Source organism: Enhydra lutris, unplaced genomic scaffold (genome assembly GCF_002288905.1).
Source record: "Enhydra lutris kenyoni isolate GAN:26980312 unplaced genomic scaffold, ASM228890v2 scaffoldscaffold3, whole genome shotgun sequence".
In the NCBI taxonomy this organism is placed as follows: domain Eukaryota; kingdom Metazoa; phylum Chordata; class Mammalia; order Carnivora; family Mustelidae; genus Enhydra; species Enhydra lutris.
The window spans coordinates 32,891,246-32,918,943 of record NW_019154087.1 but is presented as its reverse complement, the minus strand read 5'-3'; the positions used below and the strand labels follow the sequence as shown (position 1 = coordinate 32,918,943).

The window sequence follows — 27,698 nt, the reverse complement described above, 5'->3', positions numbered from 1 at the left end:
CCAGGTGGCTGCTGTTTCTGCCCCACCTCCAGCACGGGTCCAGGGCTTCCAGAAGCACACCTTCATTAGTTATAGCTGACTGGCTCAAACGGGCTGGAAGGTTAGATCAGGCCTCCTCCTTCCTATTTTGTGTTTTATATTGGAGACAGAATGGATTATAATCTTTAAATGGAATTTCCCAGGGCCCCTCTGAACACCAAGTCTCTTGAATTTGCTCTTGTCAACCAAATTGGAAATTAATTAACTTAATTAGCAACAAGAGTTTAAGAAATGTCTGCATTTAAAGATTATGGGATGACTTTGTTCCATAATATGTGTCGAACACTTCCTGTGACCAGAGCAACAAAGCACTGTGAGGAGATTTCCAGGCAAATAGAAGACAAATTCCTTCTCTTCAAGGTATGCTGGTCCATGTCAGACAGTCTTTAAGGAACATTTTCTGTGGTACAAGGTACAGGCTTGACATTACGAGGAAAGACTTTTATAACTGCAAAAATAGATCAAAACACAGCAAAACATCACAACTTCTTGAGGCTACACACATCTACGTCTTTGAGTTAGATTATACTTTACAAATAAGTCACTTTCTAGTTCACGACTGAACAGTTTTGATCAGAATAGTGAACATAAGATTCGTGAAGATGATAATTGTAATAGAAGTAATTTCTTTCATAAATTTAACCCTAACAAGTATTTAAAAACTTATTTTTTTTCCTTATTGATCTACTTGCTTCTCATTTTACTCATTTTCTTTAATAATATCCCTAATAATAGATTGTCTAAACCAGGAACCCTACGATTATATTTGATCTCTCCTTTTCCCTTCTATCCTATGTCAGTCAGAAACAATGTTAGCACTCCAGCCACGTCTGTACCTTCAAACTTCCCTGGCAACCGCCTCCTCCCCTCCATTCCCATTGTCTTATTTTCAGCCTTTTCACTGGGTACGTGGACAATCGGTATGACCTTGCTGGATCTGACCTCTTGTTGTTGCAGTCCATATTCTACTCTGTTGTGATGATGATCTTAAAAAAAAAAAAAATTCTGATGAATTTCCATTGCTTATAGAAAGAGGCCTATGCTTTAGTCATGGCGAATGAGGGCCTTCAGCAACTTAACATTTATAGTGGCTCTGTACTAGGACAATAGTCTGAGAGAGACATTGTTAAATGATTTATTCAAGATTAGAAAAACTACCTTGCCAAAAGACACACTGTAAATAAGAAAAGAGTTGATGTTTGTGTAGTTCCATCTACCAGACTGCAAAGCAAGGCTCTGACCTACCTTCACTGCCTCACCCCTCTTGTCCTCCACTGGTATGACATTGGAATCTTACTGCCTCTCCTGGATGGTGGATGCTTCCTGAAACTCTGTCCCATCACTTCCTATCTCTCAAAATTGAAATCGAATGCATCTTCAGTTCTTCAGTTTCCCCTGAAACTCTCCCCTGACAGAAGACTATTTAATTAGGTGTTTACATTCCCATAGCATTTCATATATCCCTCTCTTGACCAATTTTCAGATTCTATCAGTTATTTGCTTATTTACTCACCTCAACCATTAGACTACATGTCCTTTGAGATCTGAGACCATATGTTGCTCTTTTCTAATACCCATGGTAGCTACCATAATTTATATTTTGTTGTAAGATTTCCATAAATACATGTTGAATTAAAGTGATATTGCAAAGAATTATAGGATGATCACACTGATAATGTTTTATGTAAGAAGCTTAACAAAGACATTTCCTGTGAATTGCATGCAGTGATTTTGTTTTTTTTTTATTTGCAGAATCTTTAGTACATAGCAAATGCAGATCTAAATATATTTATTATCTATGCAGAAATACATAAATACTCCTACTTATATGTACTCATGGATATGTTAAAATACATTATAAAATATATAATATAGTTGTGCATATAATGCATATCTATTTTTTAAAGATTTATTTATTTTAGAGAGAGAGAGAGAGAGAGAGAGAGGATGTATACTACCCTCTGAGCACAAGCTAAATGCAGGCCTAGATCCCAGGACCCTGAGATCACAACCTGAGCTGAAAGGAATCAGACATTCAACTGACGGAGACACCCTGGCACCCCAATGTGTATCTATTTTTATTCCAGATAATTTATCAAGTAGACTATAGTTAAGTTAAACAACTGCATTCCTGTTTTGCATCCTTTCCTTAATCTGGGATATTAATTTTAAGATCCACTCCAAAGAAATTTGTAATAATTCACTTTGTCAAAAGAAAGAAAATCCAAGGCTTGGAAAAAAGTTAAAAAAAAATCCTATGTGCATGATAAAGCTTGACTTACTTATATACCTTTGTTTGACCTACTTACTGTTGACCAGAATCTACATTCTACAAAGTTATATATTTATAAATATTGATATATAGCAAATAATTTCCATTTATTAAAAATTCAAATAAATTTCATCCAGTAGAAGAGATAAATCTAGATCTTACAATTTTATTCCCTATAATACATTAACCTGTTCTACGTCTTATTTGTGGAAATTTTTTCCAGCATTTTTTTCCCCATAGATTTTGTAGGTGTCTCCCTATTTCATTCTGAATTGTGGCATTTGACTTATTAAAGAGTGAAAAGGTGCTCAGTATCACTAATCATGAGGGAGGTGAACATCAAATCCACAATGAGATATCATCCCATACCTGTTAGAGTGGCTATTAACAAAAAGACAAGAAATAAGTGTTGACAATGATGTGGAAAAAATGGAACCTTTTGTGCACCCTTAGTGGGAATGTAAATTGGTGCAGCCACTATGGAAAAGAGTATAAAGGTTTCTCAAAACACTTAAAAATACAACTACCATATAATCCAGTGACTCCACTTCTGGGTATTCTTATGAAGAAAACGAAAACACTAACTTGAAGATATTTACACCCCTATGTTAATCATAACATTAGCATTATTTATAATAGTCAAGATATGGAAACAACTTAAGTCAAATGGACAACTTAAGTGTCCATTGATGGATGAATGCATAAAGAAAATGTGATAGATAGATAGATAGAGATATATTCATGAAGTTGTATATGCACAGACGCACACTCAACACACTGAAATATTTTTATTTTAAAGATTTTATTTATTTATTTTAACAGACCAAGATCACAAGTAGGCAGAGAGGCAATCAGAGAGAGAGGAGGAAGCAGGTTCCCCGCTGAGCAGAGAACCCTATGCGGGGCTTGATCCCAGGACCCTGAGATCATGACCTGAGCCAAAAGCAGAGACTTAACCCACTGAGCCATCAAGGTGCTCCAACACACTGGAATATTGTTCTGCCATAAAAAGAATGAAATCTTGCCATTTGCAACAACATGGATAGAAATTAAGGGCATTATGCTAAGTGAAATAAGTCAAACAGAGAAAGACAAATACCTTATGATCTCACTTATATATGAAATGTAAAAAAAGAAAAGGAAAACAAAAAGAAATAAGCTAATAAATACAGAGAACAGATCCCTGGTTGTCAGAAGTGTGGGATGGTTCATATTAATTTGTAATTTGTGAATATGTTCAAATTAATTTGTAATTTGTGAATATGTTACCTTACATGACAAAAGAGAGTTTGTTGCTGCTTTTAAAATTATGGAATTTGAGAAGGGAAGATTATCCTGGATTATCTAGGCAGGCCCAACCATGTGACTCCTAAAATAGAGACCTCTTCCTGGCTGTGGTCAGTTAGATTCGACAACAGAATGTGGCAGAGAAATATCGCAGTCCAAGTCCTCAATGCCTATCGCTGGTTCTGAGATAAAGGGTTATAAGCAATCAAAAAGAGAAACCTCTTGGTGTTAAGAGTGGTCCCCAGCTGACAGTCAGCAACAGGAACTCAAATAGGAACCTCGGTCCTGTAACCACAAGAAACTGAATTCCGCCAACAATCTAAATAAGCAGGAAATGAATTCTCCCGTAGAGCCTTCAAAAAGGAGCACAGCCCTGCTTGCCATGCTGGACTTCTGTTCTAACAGAAATATAAGATCATTAATTTCCATTGCTTTAAACCATGAAATTTATGGTAATTTTTTATAGCAGCAAGAGAAAACTTGTACAATCATTTAAAAATTTTTTGCTACCCAGCCTATACCAGTGTGAGAGTTATATTTTTAACTTTTTGAAAATTATATTTTGACAATTTTATGAGGTCTCCTTGAGTGTTCATGCCTACTCTGAAACTGGCTTAAGCAAGGCACTGAATTATGAATTAAGAAATACTATTTCTTCTTCTTTATCTGACTTAGAAAGTAATGATCTCTTCAGAAATGATCCTTCGACTAAAGGCCTTTCTTTGTGTCTCTTCCAGAAAGGAACTTATTCCTGAGAACTGGCTGGTCGGAAGTGTGGAGTCTCCTTAGAACCTGCCAAATATTTCTTAAACATCACCATTTTGTATACGTTGAGAAAAAGAGAGGGGATCCCCTTGTTAGAGCCTTTAGTCTGATAAGACAATATATCCATTAAATAAAAAAATGAAAAAAATTTTCTAAGATGAGAGAAATTAAGTAAATTGCTGAAGATTCGTTCATAAAAAAGATTGAAGAATGCTGTTTCTGAGATAGAAGGATGATGACAGCATTGGAGAATGTTAGAAGTTTTGAGACAATTCTAAAAGAGAGTGGGAATGATCTTATCTGATTTCCTCCTCCACTCTATGGGGAAACATTTTAGTATTTTACATAAGTACCTGGATATAAGTTACAGAGGATAAGAATTCCTGTGTCTTAAACCATAAGAGACTCTTCATCTCACAAAACATACTGAGGGTTGCTGGAGGGGAGAGGATAGGGAGAGTGTGGTTGGGTTATGGACATTGGGGAGGGTATGTGCTATGGTGAGTGCTGTGAAGTGTGTAAACCTGGCGATTCACAGACCTGTACGCCTGGGGCTAATAATACATTATATGTTAATAAAAAATAAAAAAATTAAAAAAAAAAGAATTCCTTGTGTCTTATTTTAATAGGCTGATAAAAAATCTTGAATATTAGCCAATGTTTTTAAAAAACTATTGATTAAAAGTGCATAATTTCAACATATTTTGATCTTTAGGATGGAGAATACTTTTAGAATATTTGTAAAATTCAACAAAAGTTAGGTAACTATCTCTACCATATTACTCAATTTACTCTCTTTCAAAAAAATGTGCTGAAACTTCAATAAGAAATTTATTTTGCCTAAAAGAGTTGTCAAGAGTAAGTTATAAATATTTATCCCTTTTTCTTTTATATACTTGGGAAAAAATCCTTTTATCCAATATCTTATTTTCCAAAAATGTCTTTTCTCAAGTGTTTACATTTTCGTAGGGAGAGACAATACACACATACATATACACACCTTAATCTACATTATCTAGTGCCAGAAACAATGCAGTTTGCATTAATAAAGAAAATACCCGCTGTTTATACATGTGGGCTAATACATATCATACTTCATAACAAAGAAATGTGTAAGAACATGATTATATAAATGCATATCATAGTTTCACAACTAATTAAATTTGTAAATTGAGCATTACTTTACACGTTATCTAGGATATTCTTTTATTTTAAGCCATTTGGAAAAAGGAATTCATCCTTGCTGGAAAAGAAAGAGAAAAAAGAAAAAAAATTATTTTACTTTAACAAAGTATGAAAATTTTTACAAAGAGATCCTAACCTCATGACTTGTACTTCTTAGAGATGTACCAGGATCTATTCTGGCCAGTATAAATTAGTTATTGATCTAATACTCACAAAGGCAGTTTTTAGTTCCATTTCTGACAATATCCACATGCAATGCTTATCTTTGTATTCATTTTGCCAAAGTAAAACATGATCCTATTCTAAGGGGAAAATTAAAAAGTATCAATTGTCTATATACTCCAACTAATTGAAGTTTCCCTTTAGGAAATCCATTAATTGAAAAAAAGAAAAACTTCAAAATTTCTGCCCTTAGTTAATGTATGTTTGTTTAAATGGAAACACTAGCTTGCCTGTGATTTGGTGCTTCATTTTACAACTTTTACAACTTGTGGTGATGAAGTTTTATAGATCAGTTTAATAAGAGGAAGACCCTGATTTAATATTATTGTAGGTTCAGGCAATTGTATCCTCTCTTCCCCACTTACTGCCAATCATATTTTCCCTAACACGGAAGAATCTCTCTTTCCTCTGCCTCGGAGTGTACTGATGATTTAGAGGCATTAATGAGAGTTACCAAGAGAGTAAGAGCTGTGTGAGAATGAGAGAGGGAGAGGTTGAGGGAGAGAAAGGGAAAGGGAGAGGAAAGTATAGGGAGGGAGAGGGAGAGAGGATGCTTAAGAGAGCACAACTATGTTTGACCTTCACAATTTCCCTCTTGGATTTGAAGACAGCAAGAATAACTTTTATTGTTTATTGATTAGTTCTAAAGCAATAATTGTGAATCTGAAATTCACATGAATGTGATTGAAAATTAGCACTAGAAGAAAATTTGTCTACTCTGTAGGACATAGGATAGAAGAAAGAAATTATTTTTAAATTAATAAGAAGACTTAAAAAATAAAATGCTCCCTGGAAATACTTTTTTTCCATACAGAAACCTTTAAATTATATACCCTCAGCAGAGAGACAGGCATTATATAAAATTCAATTGATGCTAGCAAATGACTGGACATCATTTACTTTTTTTTATAATATAATCCTAAGAAAGGACAGATTCATGTTCTCTTCTGTTTTATAATTGGTTTGGTCTGAGTTCATTTATAGCATCATTTACTAAACACACGTACATAAAAAAAAATAGCTATTAGTTCTCAAGAAAATACTTCAATAGATTGTGTATTGTGCCATTAATGGAAGGTGTATTTCTCCAGACATAGGAAGATGCCTTCATGCAATTCAGTCAGGCACAAATCTATCTAGTCATATGAATGAGGGAACAGGATTGGTGTGTCAGCATTTTGGATATAATTGAAAAGCTTCAGATTGCCATTACCTCTATGCTAAATAACATACTTACATTCCTCCTAGATTACAGACAACCATACACCTAATTATTTTATTTTTGGCATGCATTATAGAAGAACTCTTCCTTGAATAATAGAATGAGAGGGAATGTTTTTCTGTGTTTATCACCCTTTCCTGACCTGCTTGAAAATCATTAATAATGATAATAATAATAATAATTCTCCTGAAAAACATGAATGAGATTGACCATGGGATGATATCTTGAAGGTCTTTGAATGTCCTATGAGGGGATTTGGATTTCATCACTGCCTTTGAAAGAGATTCATCAAACAGCTCATATATTCTTTCAAGTTCTGATCTCAAAAATCAGTCTGTAATGTAACCTAAAATGATGGGGAGATTTATTCAATTTTTATATGAGAGCTGTAGTGTTGACAATCACAAGAGATCTGTAACATTAAGTGAGACTGTCTATTCCTTGTCAGAGATCCATAGATGTCCAGACTGCAGTAATGCAGTGGCATTTCGTCTCAAAAGACAAACTCCAGCCATCAAAAAGAAATATTTCCTTTTGTTGAAAAGCTAAATTATTATGTTTTCCCGTGTAAATACCCATTGCAGAGATAGTTACAGGCATCTCTCAAACCAGCCTATTTTCTCCCTTAGATGTGGTTCACTTAAATAAATGGTATGAGGAATAGGAAATAAAGTGAGATTTTTTGCCAATTATTCTATAGCTTGAAATGCCAATAATTAGTGACTGTGATAGACTATACTAAAACTTTTAAAAAATAAACTTTATGCTAAGTATTCTCTATGTGATGAAACAATGTTTACTTTATAAATGATGTTTATAAGGAAAAGATAAACATGTTTATAATATATTTAGTGGAAAGGTTACAAAAGTGTGCTGATAGCATACCCTACAAAATATTAAAAAAAAAAAAAAAAGGAAAGAAAACTCTTGAAGGACTTCTGGTAATATATTAACATTCTGTCTGAATTATTGGGTTTTACTCCTATTTCTATGTTCAATGTTACTTTCTTAATTTTAAGACATCAATCCAACCGATTCCAAAAAACTTTTAGTATATTCTCCATAAAAATACATTTCCATGTTTTGAAGACATTCCTCAGGGTGTCCTTTACTCCATCAAATCACTCTCTCTATCCCAAAGTCTCTAAAAAACAGATTATATACAGGTATTATATATTTAAGACTTTGTCCCTTTTCTTTCTACCATTTAAGAAATGTGAGATGTTCTCTCATACTAAACTTAAATAGTCCTCTATATCCCTCGTCACCCAGATAAGACCCAGATGCACATAGCACTACCTACTACCTTGATGTGGTGTAAATGTAATATAGGGTTTACTGAGGGAAAACTTACAGGCAGAGAACTATCAGACCACAATATCTATAAGATCTAGCGCCAGAGGAGATTGAGATCAGCTATGGCAGGACTGGGTGCATCACAGAAAAATCTCCAGGTGAGGGCACTTCCTAACAAAACAAAACAAAACAAAACAAAACAAACAAAACAAAACAAACAGACAAGCAGAAAACCAGCAGGCAGAGAACATCACAACTGAGGTGCATAAGAACTTTCTCGGTAAGAGAAAAAAGGTTCTAATGAAAAGGCTGCGCCCGGAGAGTGGAGTTATCTGTTATCAGCCAGTTCTTCAGTGAGATGCCTGAGACCTACAGAAGGGCTTCTTACTTTCTTGCCCATTATCAAAAGTGGAGGAATGGGGCCTCTAAGGTTATTGAATTCCTCTCTTGTCATTTGTTTAATGTAGTTTGGTCAAATCCCATTCTACATAGCTGAATAGCTAAGTAATTAGTACAGTTAAGTGATGTAACATCTGATAGTTCAAATAGGAAAAACAGCTCAATGATGATTTAGTAGTAAGACAGAAACTGGGATGGGGTTGAGAGTGGGTAGCATATAAATAGTATTACCTATTATTTTTGGCTTAAATGAGCTTATAGTTTCACTGTCATTTGATAGGTGAAATAAACCCATGTGAAAACATTTCAATAATCGCGATGCTCCAAAATCCAACATGAGTTGTAGAAATAATAATTATTATGCCATTTTTTTTACAATGCAGTTGTATGACAAAATACATCTTGGACTCTCTAGTCCAATAAAATGATAAAGCTTGACCTTTTATGATTTTAGCAAGGTTCATAGGAAGTCTGTTGAATGTCACTTGAAATTTGTTTTTTTAATTTTTCCTCTTTTTCTTTGTTCAATATCAAATTTAAAACAAAGAAGATATAATTAACATCGAGGACTGTGAGAGATGGATTTTCTTTTTCAAAACGTGATCAGAGTTTTAACAGTTTTATTCAGAAATTAGCTTTCTAATTACTATTTCTATTTTAATTTTTCATAAGGCAACATATACTCACCTTACAAGCAATGGGTGATGATTAGACTAAGATTTTTTTGATACATTATTGAGTAATTAGTCATTCATGTAGATATTCCCCTTTTACTTTTAGGTTCCAACCCTTGACATGATGTTATAAATGTAGAATAAAAAGGGCTATTTGGAAAAATCCCAAAATGATCATAATAATTCAGCAAGTTAATATTTATCTTGGAATTGTCAATTATCTACATAATCATTAATATCTTAAACCTCTACATTCAGATTAAGAAGGGTATATCCCATGCTCAAGAGTGCAATGATTTTTTTTGGAATCTCAACAGGTAAATTTTTGACATTCTACATGAAAAATCAAGCAATATTATATGTGCTTCAAACACAGCATACATTCAATAAAAATTGTTTCTTAAAATTTTGGGCTATTAATTTAATATTAAACGAACAAACAGATGGAAATTTTGGCAGACCATTTCCTGAAGCATTTTTAAGTGTTTGAATAATTATATAACTACATCATTTCCTTTAATTTCATGAAACTAGATTATTTTCTTCATTTTATTCCTGTATTTTTCCTTATAGACATTTAACATTTATTGCATATTGATAATCTTCCAAATACTTAAATATTATTTTAATTGATAATGATAAAATCAAGCATGATCTGTTGTTCTTACCCCAAATTGTAGACACAGAAACTAGTCAAGAAGTTTCAGTAACTTCTCCAGAGTCACACAGCTGTAGTTAGGAGCCCATGACCATTCTTTTCTTTTTCTTTTTCTTTTTTTTTTTTTTAGGATCCCATTCTTAATCCCATTCCATTTATCTTAGGAGAAAATGTGATATTGAGTGAGGGTTGAAATTATATTATTATTGACATTTTCTTTTAATTGACTTGTATGGTTTTAATTAAGTCTAGACTTTTTTCTAAGCCTTTTTTTTTTTTTTTAACAGAAGCTTTAGGTTCACTGCAAAACTGAAAGTTACAGAGATATTTCATATACACTTGCATAAACTGCCCAGTTATCAACATCTGCCCTCAGAGTGGTACATTATTTACAACTGATGGACCTATGTTCACATATCATTACCATCTAAAAATCATAGTTTCTTTGTTTGATTATTTATTGTTTTGTATAGCAATCTTTTTTTATTATTTTTTAGAAGCAACTGACGGGTTTATTTATTTATTTATTTTTATTATTAGTATGTTGAATTAACCAGTGTATAGTATCTAGACTTTTGTTTGAGAAAAAAATACATAATCCTAGCCTTTCGACTACGAGTTGTCCTTTACAGTTATAGAACAACTTTAATAACTCAGTTTCCCTTATAGGCACCTTTCACATCATTTAGATAAATAATAGAAACTTTATTATCTTTTCAATGTATCATTTCCCCCAGGTGCTAGAAACTTTGAAGCCGTAGAGAGAAGCATTTGAAGTTGTTTATGTTCAGACAAAGTCCATCTGATTATTTGCAGTTAGTCACACGGTAAGCGGGATACCAAGGGAAAAAACCGAGCAAAAAAGCAGACTACTGAATTTCATAAAAGAGAAATTTTGAATTTTATCAATTAATAAGCAACAATTTTAAAACTAGAGCTCTTTATTATTTGGCTGTATGTTAATTACAGCCCCATTGACTGACCAGTAATAAGAATGAATAAATATGCGGAAGAGTGAACAAACCTAGATTTACAAAACCCACACTCAATTGTATGAGCATGCTTTGCATGCTCTAGCAAGAGGGGTAAGGGTAGAGATGAAGAAGAGAAATAAAAGATATTGACCAGCATTTATTAAAGCTTCACTTGCCCTGTCTAATTTAGTCTTCCAACAACTCTTATTAGTAATCCACTCAAGAAATGAAAGGTTGGAAGCTAATAGAAGTTAAGTAAATAACTCAAGGTCAGTTACATGAATGTGAGCAGAGAAATTTAAGTTGACAGAATAATAAAGCAGTAATAATAAGGTGAGATAGATAGATTGCAGATTGGTTGGTTGCTTTTGCTTTGATTTGTTCTACTTTCTCTGATACTTTTAAGCTTAGCAATTCTTTATTAGATATCTTAGTGCTCGAGTAAAGAGTAAATATCTGTTGTAAACATTTCTGAAGTAATCAACTCATTTATTTCCACTTCAACCTTCTTGATTCCACACTTTGCAAATTAAAACAGAAATTCTAATAAGTGAGGATTTACAAATATGTTGGTAACTGAGAGATTAAACTGTTACAAATGTAAATCCATAAAGTGAGACCCATTGTATTTACATAATTTGCAAATTTAACAAAACGTGAAATAGGAGTCTTGAAAGCTAAGAGTAAGTGGTGATAGGAAAACATTCAATATATCCAATTTTTAAAAATTTCGTGAAGAAGGTAGTAGTTCATAAATTATTCATTAAAAGTAGCACTTAGGGGCGCCTGGGTGGCTCAGTGGGTTAAAGCCTCTGCCTTCTGCTCAGGTCACGATCCCAGGATCTTGGGATCAAGCCCCACATCGCATCTGGCTCTCTGCTCAGCAGGGAGCCTGCTTCGCTTCCTCTCTCTCTGCCTGCCTCTCTGCCTACTTGTAACCTCTGTCTATCAAATAAATAGATAAAATCTTTAAAAAAAAAAAAAAAAGTAGCACTTAATCCACAGGAGGGTTTTCCGGAGTTTCGTACTTCCGTGAATGAAGACTTATGGTTGGGTAAGAAGACAATGAGTTGGCAATTAAGTATTAGATGATAATTATTAAAAGATGAGTAAGGATGAGTATGATTTGTTTTTTATTTTTAATATGTGAATGAATAACAAGCTGATTTTTGCCCATTTGGCTCTCTGGGAATTATTGTTTTGGGAACAGATTTTCAGTTTCAGTATATCGTTTCTGGGAATTAGTCCCAGAATGATATATGACCAGACCTGGCATCTTTATCTTTCTATTTTTTCCTTAGATAAATATAAACTTCTTTCTGAAATATAAGGTATATAAACAAACAACAAAGAAAGTCATGTACTGAAACGTGCATGTAGATCTGAGGAGGGCTCAGCTTCTATTTGCGGGCTACACATGGTTTGCTGGCACTGCCGACCAACCACATGGACAGAATCCCGGGGCCCCTGTGGGATAAACTGGCGTGCAGCATAGGTTGTTGATAATCATGCCTGACATGTGCTTCCAGGTATTTGGCAACTCAAAGTATTATGTGCATTTGTCAGCTAGCCAGTCACACTAGGATTCGGTGTGGATGTGGAAGGAAGAAACTAAGATTAGGAAAAGTTTTAAACTTCAAGAAATTACCTGATATTTACATCTTTAGCAAAGTCAGATTTTTCTTTAAATTAATCACCACCCCATCCCTTTTATTGGCTTTGTTTTATTTCGTTTCTAAGGAAACTAAAGCATTGGTACTCTTTATCTGCGGCCAAGATCTGTACTCTGAAGATTAGGTAGCAATTCTGAGTGACAGGTTATAAGTTTCTGATCCTGTAATTGAGGTTTTTTTATTTTTTTAAAGATTTTTATTTATTTATTTGACAGATCACAAGTAGGCAGAAGGGCAGGCAGAGAGAGAGGGGGAAGCGGGGTCCCTGCTGAGCAGAGAGCCTGATGCAAGGGTGGATTCCAGGACCCTGAGATCATGACCTGAGTCTGAGGCAGAGGCTTAACCCACTGAGCCACCCAGGCGCCCCGAGTTGTTGTTGTTTTTGTTTTTGTTTTTAAACTGGCAAGAGTTTGCCAGGGCTAAGTAAATGAATGAATGAAGAGATGAATGAATGAATAAAGGAAATAACAAGTGAAGCAAATAACAGATCATGTCAACTAGCACTTTCTGAGGTGCATGCTGGGAAGTTTTATTATTTCACATATATTAATCATAAATGGATTTCTTCTCCTTTTTGTGTTTCAAGGTAAAATCATTTATTTTAACGACATTCTCTGTCATTAACTTTCAAGCAAGCTACAATTTTCTTCTCTATAAACAACTAATGTGAAGTACACTTTTGACTGCATGAAGTATTAATTGCCTTTTCAAAGTATTCTAGCAATGTGATGTAAGTATGCTTAGGTTCTCAGTACTAGACACACCACAAAATTTTTCCGTAAGCAATAAAACTATTTCTTGTAAAACAATATTCTCTTACAGTATTGAAAAGAATATATGAAAAATTCAGGAGTTAATCATCAAAGATGTATGTCTATAAGTTTAAAAAAGAGTAGTTCAAATATTCTTGAAAATCATTGCTCATTCTGCCATTTAAAAAAAGGGTATCTTATTGAACACCATAAGCTACATAATAGGGGTTGTTTTTATTAGTCTCAGCTAAAGGCTTTATCAGGTTTGTGCTTTTCTAGATTGCTAAATGTAATGTTTGAGGGGCATTTTTATTGCTTCAAGATGTGTAGTTGGTCAATAATTTTTCATTACCATCTTAGGCTAATAATGTGGACAATATCTCCTTGAGAGTTTTACATTTATTACTTTTAAAAACTGAAGACTTCTGTGAAAAGCTTTGCTCTCACACAGAAATAGCACAAATTTTGCTGGATGTACCTCATTTATATATAAAAAAGTCCTATTTAGAAGTTTAACTTTACAAGATCACTTTGTAGAGTAGAAATTGGTGTCCTATACAATTTGTAGGAGTTTTTAAGCTTTACGATTAATTTTTTTCTCAAAAAAATCCTGTTTCTCTGAAAACATCCAGAAAGCAATATGATCAAATGAAAAGGATAAAATTATCCATACAGCTACATTCTGAAATATCCAGTCTTTTTCTTTAAGATTTTATTTATTTATTTGAGAGAGAGAAAGGGAGGGAGAGAGAGAGAGAGCTAGCTCGCATTAGTGGGAGCAGGGGAAAAGGGCATAGGGAGAGGGAGAAATGGACTCCCTGCTGAGCAGGGAGCCCAACATGGGGCTTGATCCCGGGACCCTGGGATCATGACCTGAGCCGAAGCGTGAGCTGAAGGCAGATGCTTAACCGACTGAACCACCCAGGCACCCATTGCGATATCCAATCTCAACATTATGTTTGCACCATCAGAATTTTTAGGATATCTGTATGAATTTATTTTAAAATTTAATAAAATAATAGTTCATATATAGTCTTTATCTAATTGATCTCATGTAAAACCAGTATATTTCATATAAATAAATGCATTTCTATTATGCCATTTTACATGGCTGTATGAAGTTCCATCTTAAAGATCTAGCTTAATCATTCAAACCCCAATCTTATTATGTGACAATTATTAGTATTTTCCCTCTATATCAAATATTGTTAGATTAAATATCCTTGCAGCAAAATGTTTGTGTACGTCCTTTATCATTTTCTTACTAAAAGTGGAGTTGCTGAATATTAATAGTTAATACCCATATGTCCAAGGTACTCTTCTAAGCATTTTCCATGTATTATTTCCAATTATTATTATTATTATTATTTTATTTAATTTTTATTTTATTTATTTTATTTTATTAGTATTATTTTTATATATAAAATATGAGATCACTAAGGCATATTGAGTTTTAGTAACTTGGTCAAGTCTATAAATGGCTCCAGACTGTGGTCTGCAGCACATCAAAGAGTGTATATATACTTTTACTCAAATAGTTGATATTATGAAATTGTGCCCCAGTTACAACAGGACAGTTTATCTTAATTACCAATGGATGAGTATTAACTTTTTATGAAGTTTTCATTGATTCATTAAGAATTCACAAAATACAATATGCTATTATTCTAATATGGTTCTATTAACTGAATAGGACTGAATTTGACTATTTGATAACCTATCATTTTAAAGTATGTTAGACTTAACTGTCCATCACAATCTGGGTCACCTGCATGGCTCAGTCAGTTAAGCGACTGACTCTTGATTTTGGCTCTGGTCATGATCTCAGGGTTGTAAGATTAAGCCCCACATCTGCTTCAGTGCTGGGCATGGAGCCTGCTTAAGATTCTCTCTTTCTCAAATAAAAACAAACAAACAAAAACAATCCATCAGCACCCGTTGCATTTCCATTTCAATTAAGAACTGAAGTCAAGGTTTAGATGGATGAGTGCTTTCTTGGTGTTACTGAAAGGCTGTAAAGATGGCCAAAATTAGCAAGACAGAAAACAAAGTGTGCTGGAGAGGATGTGGAGAAAGGGGAACCCTTTTACACTGTTGGTGGGAATGCAAGTTGGTGCAGCCACTTTGGAGAACAGTGTGGAGATTCCTCAAGAAATTAAAAATAGAGCTTCCCTATGACCCTGCCATTGCACTACTGGGTATTTACCCCAAAGATACAGATGTAGTGAAAAGAAGGGCCATCTGTACCCCAATGTTTATTAGAAATGGCCACGGTCGCCAAACTGTGGAAAGAACCAAGATGCCCTTCAACAGATGAATGGATAAGGAAGATGTGGTCCAAATACACTATGGAGTATTATGCCTCCATCAGAAAGGATGAATACCCAACTTTTGTAGCAACATGGACGGGACTGGAAGAGATTATGCTGAGTGAAATAAGTCAAGCAGAGAGAGTCAATTATCATATGGTTTCATTTATTTGCGGAGCATAACAAATAACATGGAGGACATGGGGAGATGGAGAGGAGAAGGGAGTTGAGGGAAATTAGAAGGGGAGGTGAACCATGAGAGACTATGGACTCTGAAAAACAACCTGAGGGTTTTGAAGGGGCGTGGGGGTGGGAGGTTGGGGGAGCCAGGTGGTGGGTATTAAGGAGGGCACGTATTGTATGAAGCACTGGGTGTGGTGCAAAAACAATGAATTCTGTTATGCTAAAAAGAAATTAAAAAAAAAAAAAAGAAACAGGAAAAAGAGGGGGAAAAAAGACTATAGCATAGTTAGGCTCATATGATTCTGCCAGAAATCTTCCTTCTAAACTGCTCTTGTAATTTCACATCGACTGAGCCCAAGGATGTGCACACATGCATCACACTGTGTACTTTCACCTGCCTAATATATTCAATTACTTAACTAAAGTGAAATGAATGCCCAAAAGAAGGGTATTATAATGAGCTTCCTCCATTCACCTTGAGTTTCTGGCCTAATTTTTTGGAATTTTCGGAAAGAAAGTGGAAAGAAACACATCAGTCTAACTTCATATGACTTGTAATCAATATTAGAGATTCCTGGGTAGAATAAATACCCAGGTGCCAAGGAAAAACTGGCTTGATATTAATATATACACTTGTTGTCTGCTTGGAGAAAGATCTAAAAGCACAAGCTCATTCACTAGCCTGTTGTGATTTGAAATAACTCCAGAATCTATCATTTATAATAGCCAGTAATTTCATATTCTGGTATCATCAGGTCAGAGTACTTGACACCACTAACATTTTCAAATACTATAGGCAAAAACCCTATTCTAGTAATTTGAGAAGTAGAACAAAGAAAATTCCAAATATTTTATAAGTAGAAAGAAAAGGAAATTTTTAAAAACTCAACATTTTGAGTTAAAAACTCATATTAAAAAAAATGATATGGGGTTAGTTTTAAGAAAACAAAACAAAACAAAAAAATCTTCTCCTTGAAGCAAAATTATACTTCTTAATATATATGTACTTGAAACACTATCTCTGGATTATTTTAAAAGTTCTCTACCTTTTTCTTAGAATTAATTCAATTTTATTCTGAGGATTTTGTATGTGGGTAAATCCAGATTCATGTACCATTAAAGGATTGTGATATTTTAGAATGGTAGTTCTAACTTACAGAAACTAGGAAACTCATCGTTTCATAAATAATTTGGTAGATTCTTTTAAGTGTAATTAAATTTCAGTTACTGTCATACTTTATTCCTTTTTGAGCCATTAGACTATTTTTAAGTTTTTTTAATCTCCTGAATGAAATTGAAAAAATGAAAAAGTAGATCATTTTGCATTTTCTTTTCCTGTATAAAAATTAAACAGTGTTGCAATGCATTTTATGAGAGTTCTTTAGAAGGACAAAAAATAACAGGAACAAAATGTTCACATTTTATATTTTCAGTCTATTGAGTATTCAAATTATAAAACAAAACAGTTGAAACAGGTGTAAAAATGTTGATTCAATTAGTACAGAAAGCCCTTTGATTTTTATCCATAAATTGTAAAACAAATGTTTTTCTATCTTTCTTTTTTGCTGGTCAACTTCCATGCTACACCATAATTCAAATCATCCCTCACTTTGGTAAGCCAGCTGTACATCAGTTACACAGATCCCCGTTTTAATTGGAATGGGTGCTATGTTTAATCTTTGCCAATATGCATTGGAGGTAGGCAGATCTGAAGGGTGAATCTCAATTGACCTGTGTGGCTAGCTCTGCTTTTGGCCTTCTTGGATCTCTTTTGGGAGCTGATGCACCCAATTTCTGGCTCCCTGAGTCTGGCTGCTAGTAACTCACAGCTGCCCCTTCCCCTGAATTTTGCCCTCCACTAATGGGAACTGCTTGACACGGAAATAGGAAATTATGTTCCCCTACTACCACCCAGGGAGCCTGTGACCAATGACTTACTCACAAGGGTCAAAAACTGGCTGAGACTTTGTTTCAAGGTGTAACAACTGAGTGATACCATTCCCACTCCCGGCTTCCCTGTGAAGTGAACCTGAGACCAGACCTCACCTGCACTGACGTCTGCACCTAGGTTTTCCCTGACCTGGGCTACTTTCCTCACTTGCTACAGGTGTCATCAAAATACTTGTCCAATGCTGACTTACACAAGAATCTCTTTCTCAAATTCTGCTTGTAGTGAATTTGATATAAGACAATCTGGTATACTTACTGGGAAAAAAAAATCAGTGTCAGTTGACATTGAAATGATACTTTGTAAGTGTATATTGAGAAGGTTCCAGATGATTCTAATTTTGTGCATTCATTTAAAATGAGAATTTTTTAAAAACTGGATTCAGAGTATTGGTTTATTTCTTAGTCCTAGTCTGTTTGCATTTAAAATCAAGGTTGTTGCTAATTGAAATTAAAATGAAATTGCTTTCATAATATACTTTTCATAATATACAAAAGTTGTATTATTTTTACCTTTAAAACAAGGTTTATTCTTTTCCCACCATAAGAGTGAGGGAATTTAATAATACCAAAAAAAAAAAAAAATTTAAACTTTTTGTAGAATGTGTGTAGTTTAGTAGATAGAATCAACAATGAACATGAAGAAAACCCAAATCTTTCCATAAGCATGCTGGGTTTCACAGCATTTTTCTCCACTTAAATGATATTGACGGTTGTCCTTATTGAAGAGGAAATAAGTATGTGCTTGGAGCCTCGCAGACAACCATTCATCATTCTCTCATGCAAAAGACAGAACCCCTGTGCCAGCACACAGAATCCAATGGCAGCTACAGTAGCAGAAAATCAATAGACTGTATTAGAAAACTCAGAGGCTAATCAGAGCCCAATCTCCAGGCATGATGTACTCCAAGAGAAGCATTGCTTTAGGACATAACTCAATTCTCTGAACATCGCAGACTGTAGCTTAATTCAAGCATTTAGGGGGAAAATGAGGGTCTTTAAAATATACATTTTGTTCTTTATTGCCTCCCAGAGAAGCTTCAGTGCAGTACTGTAATGAATAATGATAACATGCATTCTTAAAAACTGATGTTAGCTCAGTCATTATGCCCAAATAGAATGAGAGCCCATGCTGTGTGAAGCAATGAGATGTCATTAGTAAGCAGCATTTCTGCTAAAAGGAGGACGCATATTGTTACTTGCTAAACACACTATTAATATCTGTAAAGGTAAGTGACAATTGGTTCTTTACTTTCCTAAGCAGTTGCATATTTTAACTGATGCTAGACTCTAAGTGAAGCTACATACCCAAATCAAAATTTATTGTGTGACAAATTTCAAATGAGTTGAAACTGACACTGTAAAATAAAAATACATGTAGGTTAAGTTATTCAAAAATACCAGGCTCTCAACAATATCTGAATATTTTGTGCTGGTACAGTCTTTTCCTCCTTGGGAACTCAAAGCACTTTGGAATAATACATTGTATGGCAATTTTTCTAAATTTTCTCTAGAATAAGTAGAATATATTGTTAATTTGGGGTATTTTTAATTTTTTACCATCATGGAAATATAGATTTATGCAAGATTGTACCATTGATAAAGTTTCATTATATAATATATAGGTAGTTTTTATATTTTTAAGTCATCAAAGGTCTCCATAAGAATAGATTTGCTTTTTCTGATAAATTTATCATATCTCCACATGATTCTGAATTGTATAGAACAAATTCCTGTTTCAGTATGAAAGGGACATTTATGTTTTTAATAAGCCTCTGATTTTATCTTAGTTAGGCTAACAACTTGAATTAAATATTGTATAAATATATGCATTTATTGTAATAGATGAAATGTCAAAGTCAATTTAAATCTAATAATCCCAGCAAGAGGAAATAACATGATGAAAAATTAAGTCCTGCTTGGAAACAAAAGCTAATTAAGAGTTTTTTAATGCCCCAGAGAGAGAAGTGCATAGAGAGTAGTCATAGTTGGTTTAAGATTGGCAACTCTGTCTGATGTGACAGCACATTCAGCTTGTCCCATGCAGGCACAATCAGGCATCTGGGATGATAATTATTAGACTTCAGAACACTTCTTGGAAACTGTCCATGTATAAGAATGTTTACAAAAACAGGCCTTCTGGAATTACCATAGTTTTATTAATAAAGTAATAAATATTTTTTTGATATTTATTTTTTACTTTACCTCTGAGTTATAGCTATTTTTGACATGCAAAAGAAGAGTTCTACAGATTTAAAGAAATACTTTTACATAATATAAGTCCTTTTGCCTTCCTTTTAGAAACAACTCTTAGCATTTACAATGTCAGTATTTAAAATTCCAAATATACTATTTCTGTTGAATAATACTTGTGAATAAGTTATCATAAATAAAATGAATGAAAGAATCTAATTTTAGTTCAAGCTTAAAGTATTTTACCATATTTTACTAGTTAGCAATTTTGAGATGACTGATTTTTAAAGGCTTTTAAATAAATGTTCATACATTTATTTATATATATAGTATATATACAGACACATATATTATATATATATATGTATATATATATATACATATATATGATCCTTGTACAATATTCACTTAAAAAGGTTATTTGCTAAGTATATTTTAGGTGAACAAGAAAAGAATAATTTGAAGTTTCAATGGACAGTCTCTGGATAGACTGAATATATACTGAAAATGGTTGAGTCTGTGTTCTTTTCTGAGAGTTAATGTGATTTATTTATTGACCCATAGAACAGGTCCTGCCACTCTGTAACCTTGAGTAAGTCACCTCAGTGTGTTCATGTAAAATCTTAAGATATTTTATTGACTGTAAACAATTTACCTGACATAAGCCTGACAGAATAAAACACAGTTTTACAAACACATTTATAGGCTACAATATGAAGATATTTTCTCAAACTTTCATCCAACACTATTCTCCCAAATCCCATAAAATCCTTTTCCCACTGGGGTGCCTGGGTGGCTCAGCTGGTTAAGTGTCTGCCTTCAGCTCGACTGAGCTCAACATCAAGCCCCACACTGGGCTCCCCACTCACTGGGGAGCCTGCTTCTCCCTTTGCTGCTTCCCCTAGTTCTGCTCTCTCTCTGTCAAATAAATAAATAAAGTCTTTAAAAGAAAAAAAAAAAATCCTTGTCCCATAGTTTTTAACAAACACACAGTCTTATTTTAGTCTCTCAGTTGTTTTAAGTTCTAGAAGTCTTCAAATATAGCCAATATATTTTTGAAAAATCTTTTAGATATAAGTAATGGAAGCCAAATTTAAACATAACAAAAAATTGGCTGGTTTGTCTAACTGGGAAATCTATAGTCTATAGGTTGGGCACTACTGGATTCATAAAATTGATGATATCAAAGCCTTTTTTCTTTCATGCTCAAATATGCCACTCATATTGTTGATGAAAAGCCTGATGGCAGAACTAGACTCACATCCTAATTACTTATTAGTGTCAGTGTGAATGGGACATTCCATTGCAATGAGACAGTGTCCCTGGAAAAACTTCAGTCTAATTTTGTCACAAATATTTGTTGAGTAAATGAAACTTCTTTCCTTCCCTGTATCAGTTATGATAGCATAGGGTTACTAAACTCTGATTTTTCCACACCGGCATTGTGGCCCCAAAAGCATGAATGGGGAGTGACAGGGTCAGTTCATTTGAAGAGGAGGAAAAATTCCAAGATGAATGGTTTTGCCATCTCTCCTTGTTTCTAGATCTATAATTAGAATAGACTAGCCTAGACTGTGCCTATAACTACACTCAATCATTAGAAGGCCCTAAAGGGTAAGGTACAAAGTGTGACCTATGGAAAGAACTGCATGATTATTTTGAATATATACCTATGGAAATCCAGGGAATATTTATGGGGTTAAAGATGTAGGGTAATGGTGGGAAGAACATAAAGTTAGATCAGGCCATATGTTTTGATACTGTCCCACTAAGTAGAGATGCTAGATTAAGTGTTTGAAGATGTTAGAAAAGATTCTAACAATTGTTTTGCTTCATTGTCTGAAACATGGATTCTAATGTGCTATTCCTACATAAAGATAAAATTTCAGAATTTTCTTAGTATACTACAGAGGAGGATGCCCAAAGGCTTAGAGAGATTATAAGGTCAGACTGTATTTAACAGGCTAAGACTGGCTCAGTCATGATAGAAGGGTCCATAGGACATACCTTTCATGATAAATATGATGCACAAATTTGTGAGAGGACCCCCAGCATCCCTAAAGAGTTTGATGGTCATTTTTCTATGCAGGTCAGAAATTACAGTGGGGAATGCTGCCATCAAACTGGAGTCCCTAATTGCATAGGGGTCATGGAGTACCAGGAAGGTAGGGGCCAAGTGGTAGCACTTAGTTACAAAGAAAAGGTAATTATGGTTAGAAAAAAAATTCTCCATGAATAACCGATTTTTCTGCATATTGCTAATTTACTTAGCAAAGTCATTTACAACAAAGTTAAGAATATTTCTAGAAGAAAATAGTTCATGGTAGTAAACTTAGAGACCTCTGTCTCTCCAGAGATATTTCAAGGTAATAAAAATAAAAATCCTTCCTCTCCTCACTAGAGACATTTGTTTACATTCCAGAATAAGAATAATGTCATTCTCTCTCTGGAAGGTAGGACAGTCAGGTCATCAACAGACCTAGTAAGTTCAGAGTGTCCTAATTGTTACATTTCTCTTCTATGATTTAGGCTGCTGTATGTGCAGGTAATATATTCTCCACATTTGTGTCACCCTGTAAAGATAGGGATTTGAGTAATCAGGGTTAAAATACTGTTTTAAGTCTTTCTTTTACTCTTTGCCTCTGATCCATGGATCTTATAACTTCTTATTTCTTCTCCTGGTGTGTGTGTGTGTGTGTGTGTGTGTGTGTAAAATCGGGCTGGCTAACTTGTTAGCTTATAAGTAGAGTAAAAGCTCAGATCCTTCACAGGGTCTGACTTATCATTTGATACACGTAATACATTTTAATGAGGGAAACTATTTTTATAAATATAAAATACAAAAAGGAAAAAAACTCAATGAAATATTTTTGCTGGTGAAAAGGATTTTTTTATTTTAAAATTATTATTTTTATTAACAAATAATGTATTGTTTGCCCCAGGGCTACAGATGTGTGAATTGCCAGGCTTACACATTTTTAAGGGAATTGTGGGTAACTTTCCTAAATAAGTAAATCAGAATCCCTGAGAAATGGGATATGATGCTTATATTCATCAGAATAAGGTATTGGTTTACAAAATTTGGCAAAACGGTTTGCTATGTGTTGGTTACTCAATTTACATGAATTAATTAATGATAATTTCTTGTGCATACATTGTGTGCTTAAAGACATAGTGTGCAACATGATATTTATCTCCAAGGAATCTTTAGTAGTCGTAAAGAGCTAAAACTATCTCCTAGGAACAACGGCAGCTAATACATCTAAACTGCAAGTTTTGGTGCATGTATGCAGATTTTGGAATTTCAGAAAAATAGTGATTACTGTGGGATGGAGTAGGAGAGAAAAAACTTCATAAAGCAAAGAGATTTACTGATATTTAAAGATTTTAAGATTCAGTTTTAACTGAATTAAATTTTAACTTCTCTGTAGCTAAATATTTTACAATTACTTTTATTAGCAAGTTAACATCTCTCTGTTAGCATTGTCTCACTTCACAGTTATTTTTGTTTTTACTTTTGAGATTTTATTTATTCACTTGAAAGAGAGTGAGAGAGAAGCATGAGGAGAAGGGAGAGACAGAGGGAGAAGCAGGCTCCCTGCTGGGCAGGGAGCCTGACATGGGGCTTGATCCCAGGACCCCAGGATCATGACCTGAGTGGAAAACAGATGCTTAACAAACTGAGTCACCTAGGCACCCCTTCACATAGTTATTTCTAACTTGACCCTACAGAAATATGCTATGGAGTAGCCGGTAGATTTTATGTGCATTTTCAACATCATATATGAGACTTCAAACAAGTTTGGTCTTGAGCAGGGCTGAGTTAGACCCTGGAAGATACAGGTTTTTCGAGATGAGGTAGTCTTTGCTAAAAATTTTCAATATATTTAATATTAAATCCAAGCACCTTAACAAAATCTGCAGGGCATCTGTTAGATTTGTCCCCTGTTTATTTTTCCAATCTCATCTAATGCAATTCTCATATTGCTCATTAAGTTTCAGCCAAACTAGGCTTTGGACTATTCCAAGACAATATTAAACTCTCTCACTTCAACGTATCTGCATTTGCTATTCTTTTTGGCTAGGAAGCTCTTTCTCCAGCTTCCATAAGGATAGATTTCCTTCATTCATTAGTCTCCAACTGCACTTTCGCTGATCCCTCAAACTGTAGACATAATTTCACCAATTTTGGAACATTTTCAGAGATATTATCTTAAATATCGTGTCTTTCATATTTTTTCTTTAATTATTTTCTGCTGCAACTGTGGAAGATAATTTCATCTTATCCATACTGTATTTTCCATTTATGTCTCTGGGAATTTGGGGTAATTTTCCCTGTTCCTTGTTTGATAAGTTATATCTAAACTGTTCTTTATGTTTCCATTGACTTTTTAAAATTTTAATAATTATTTGAATTTCTATTTCTTTCCAAATATCCATGTTTGTGGGGCTGCCTGGGTGGCTCAGTGGGTTAAGCCTCTGCCTTCAGCTCAGGTCATGATCTCAGGGTCCTGGGATCAAGTTCCGCATCGGGCTCTCTGCTAGGCGGGGAGCCTGCTTCTTCCTCTCTCTCTCTCTCTGCTTGCCTCTCTGCCTACTTGTGATCTCTCTCTGTCAAATAAACAAAAATCTTAAAAAAAAAATCTATGTTTGTGGTAGTCTGTTCTGTCATTATGATTTTTAGTTTTCTTTTACTTTTTAAATAATTATACACGTATTTTATAATTCATTTCTGTGTAGTCTATTAACTAAACTACTTTAGAGGGAATCTCATTTTTTGGTACCTGCTGACTCACTCATGTTTTAAATTGTTTCAAAGCTTTGGTTCCAGTGTTTGGATTGTGAGTTTATTAACAACTTGCATCTTGTTTAAGCCCCACATTGGGAGCACTGGGCACTGTTAGCCATAGAAATATTCTACAGAGAAGCTTTGTATTTACTTCTTCAGATTCAGCATGTGACAGAGTACAAATTTGCTTTCTACTTGAAATCAGAGCTTAAGATCTGTGTCTAAATTTTTCTTAGGAAATCTTTTTTTTTTTTCCATAAGCAAAGCCACAAACAGGCAAGTTTTCTTGTTACTTCCTTGAGTGACTGGATAGATTTTTCTAGTCTCCTTTCTGCAGAAAGGGCTGATTTAGTAGAGTCCCAACATAAAGTATAAAACCCAAGTTTCTCTTCTAGCTCACCACTTCACATGAGCCCATAACTGTGTTGCTTGTCATCCTTTGGACATTAACACTGCTTTGCCAGCAAGTTCTATTTCCAGCCCTTAGTTCTCTGGGCAGCCAAATTATTAGCTCATGAGTCTAATATCCTGGCTATAGTTCCCACTATTGCTTACTGGATTTATTAGTGGAAAGGTCCCATATTAGCATATTCACCCAAGTTCTAGAGTCAGGAGTTGCAACCCTCTCAATGTTCCCTATTTTCTTTCTTTTCTTTTCTTTTTTTAAATATGTTATTTATTTATTTATTTATTTATTTATTTGAGAGAGAGACTGTGTTTGAGTGGTGGGGAGGGGGAGATGGAGAGGGAGAGAGAATCCCAAGCAGATTCCCTGCTGAGCACAGCAAAGGGCGATCTGAGAACCTTGAGATCATGACCTGAGCTAACATCAAGTCAGATGCTGAACCAACTGAGCCACCCACATGCCCCACTATTTTTTCTCTTAACAACATATATTCTTTCTCTAGAACATAGCATTTTCTACAGTTTATAATTACAGTTTTTATTTCTTTCTTATATATCTTGAATAGAGAGAAAAAATAGTATATATATTATACACTGTTGGGAGCTTGGTGTCTAGAGTATAGCTTAAACACAAAGCAAAGGCTTACTAAATATATGATCATAATTACCAGATATACATAACAAAGATTAGCTCATAACTCCAAAGTAAGACAAAATTCTACAACAGAAGTTCTCCCTCTGGGATGGCCAGGTAAGCATCTAATAGACTGATCATCCCACAAATAAAAACTATAAGCTTTGGACAATAATCTCTGGTACAGTTAAAAAAAAAACATTCATACTACAGAGGGAATTTTGATATGGAAGAACAGAACATTTAGATGAGTTTCCGACGTTTAGAGCCCTTAGCCTGAGAGTGGACCATGGTCAACATTGCTTAGAGCATCTAAAACTCCAGTAGAAAATATCTATAACCTTCCAGGTCTGAATAGCCATTGAACAGAGCATATGGCAACCACAGACCCTAAAAATTGGTTGTGGGGTCCTAGAAAAGAAAGATCCAGAGTGGAACCTCATATTCTATATAAATTCTTCACAAATCTCTAGCTGCTCCCCAAAGCATGCATGCCTGTCCATTACAGACTTAAAGGAGCCCTGCTAAGGGACAATTAAGGGTGTGAACTGAGTTTTAAGTTGCTAAGAGAAAGAGTTTTACTTTAAGTCCAGCCAAGCTAGTTGTCTGCTAAAATAAGAACATCAGAATTCTTCATAGGAATATAATAGAATGCATAACCTCTTTAACATAACATTCATCACATCTAGTCCAAAATAAAAATTAGTTGATATATGAAGAATGAAAAAAAAATGATGTATTCTTTAGAGGGGGGAAAAAGGATAATCAATAAGTCTAATCCCAAGATATTAGAAATAACAATAATGATCTAACAGCAGATAATCTAATTAAAATAAATTAGGTAAAAAAATGTGAATTTGATTAAATGAACAATGAAAACTTCACCAGTGAATTAAAACTACGAAAAGAACTACATAGCGATGAAGGAACTGAAAAATATGATATCTGGGGGTGGCCTGGGTGGCTCAGTCATTAAGCATCTGCCTTTGGCTCAAGTCATGATCCCAGGTCCTGGGTTGAGTCCCACATTGGGCTCCTTGCTCAGCGGGGAGCTGCTTCTCCCCCTACCTCTCCCCCTGCTTGTGTTCTGTCTCTCTCTTTCTCCAATAAATAAATAAAAATCTTTAAACTATATATATATATATATATATATATATATGTATAATATCTGAAAAAATCAATCAAATGGACTTTGAGATGAATAAGAAAAGAGTTCATGATCTTAAAAATAGATTAATAAAAATTATCTGATTTGAGGACTATATAGAATAAAAAGACTGGGGGAAAATTAGAAAGCTTAAGATTAAATAATGTAAAGAAACACTAACATATATATGATTGGAAACTAAAAAAGAGAAAGAAGAAATATAATGAAGCAGGAAAAACAGTTTGAAGACATAATGGATGAAATTTTTCACATCTGGGTGAAAGTTACATATTTGAAAAGACAAAAAGACGAAAAATCCCAAACTAGATAAAGACTAACAGGCCTAGGTACATCATAGTGAAACTATTTAACACCAACAATAAATAAAAAATCTTGATGGCATCCAGAGATAAATCATGCATTACATCCAGGGGAAAAATGATTACAATGGTAGTTTCCTTTTCAAGAGAAACCACAGAAGCTAAGAGAGAAATCCATAACAATTTTAAATGCCAAATGGAAAGAAAAAATACTAATCCAGAATTCTAAATCCATTGATAATATCCTTCAAGAATAATGGCTGATGATATTTTTAGATAAAAGTAACTAAAAGAAATAATTATCAGCATATGGCACTACTAAAGTGTTAAATGAAGCCATAAAACTTAACACA

The 27,698-nt window shown here is 34.2% G+C and overlaps 1 pseudogene; it reads left to right on the top strand.

Annotated features, from left to right (window-relative positions):
* Positions 1-270: 270 nt before the first annotated feature.
* Positions 271-27,698, top strand: part of LOC111152755 — a 122,500-nt pseudogene continuing 95,072 nt past the window's right edge.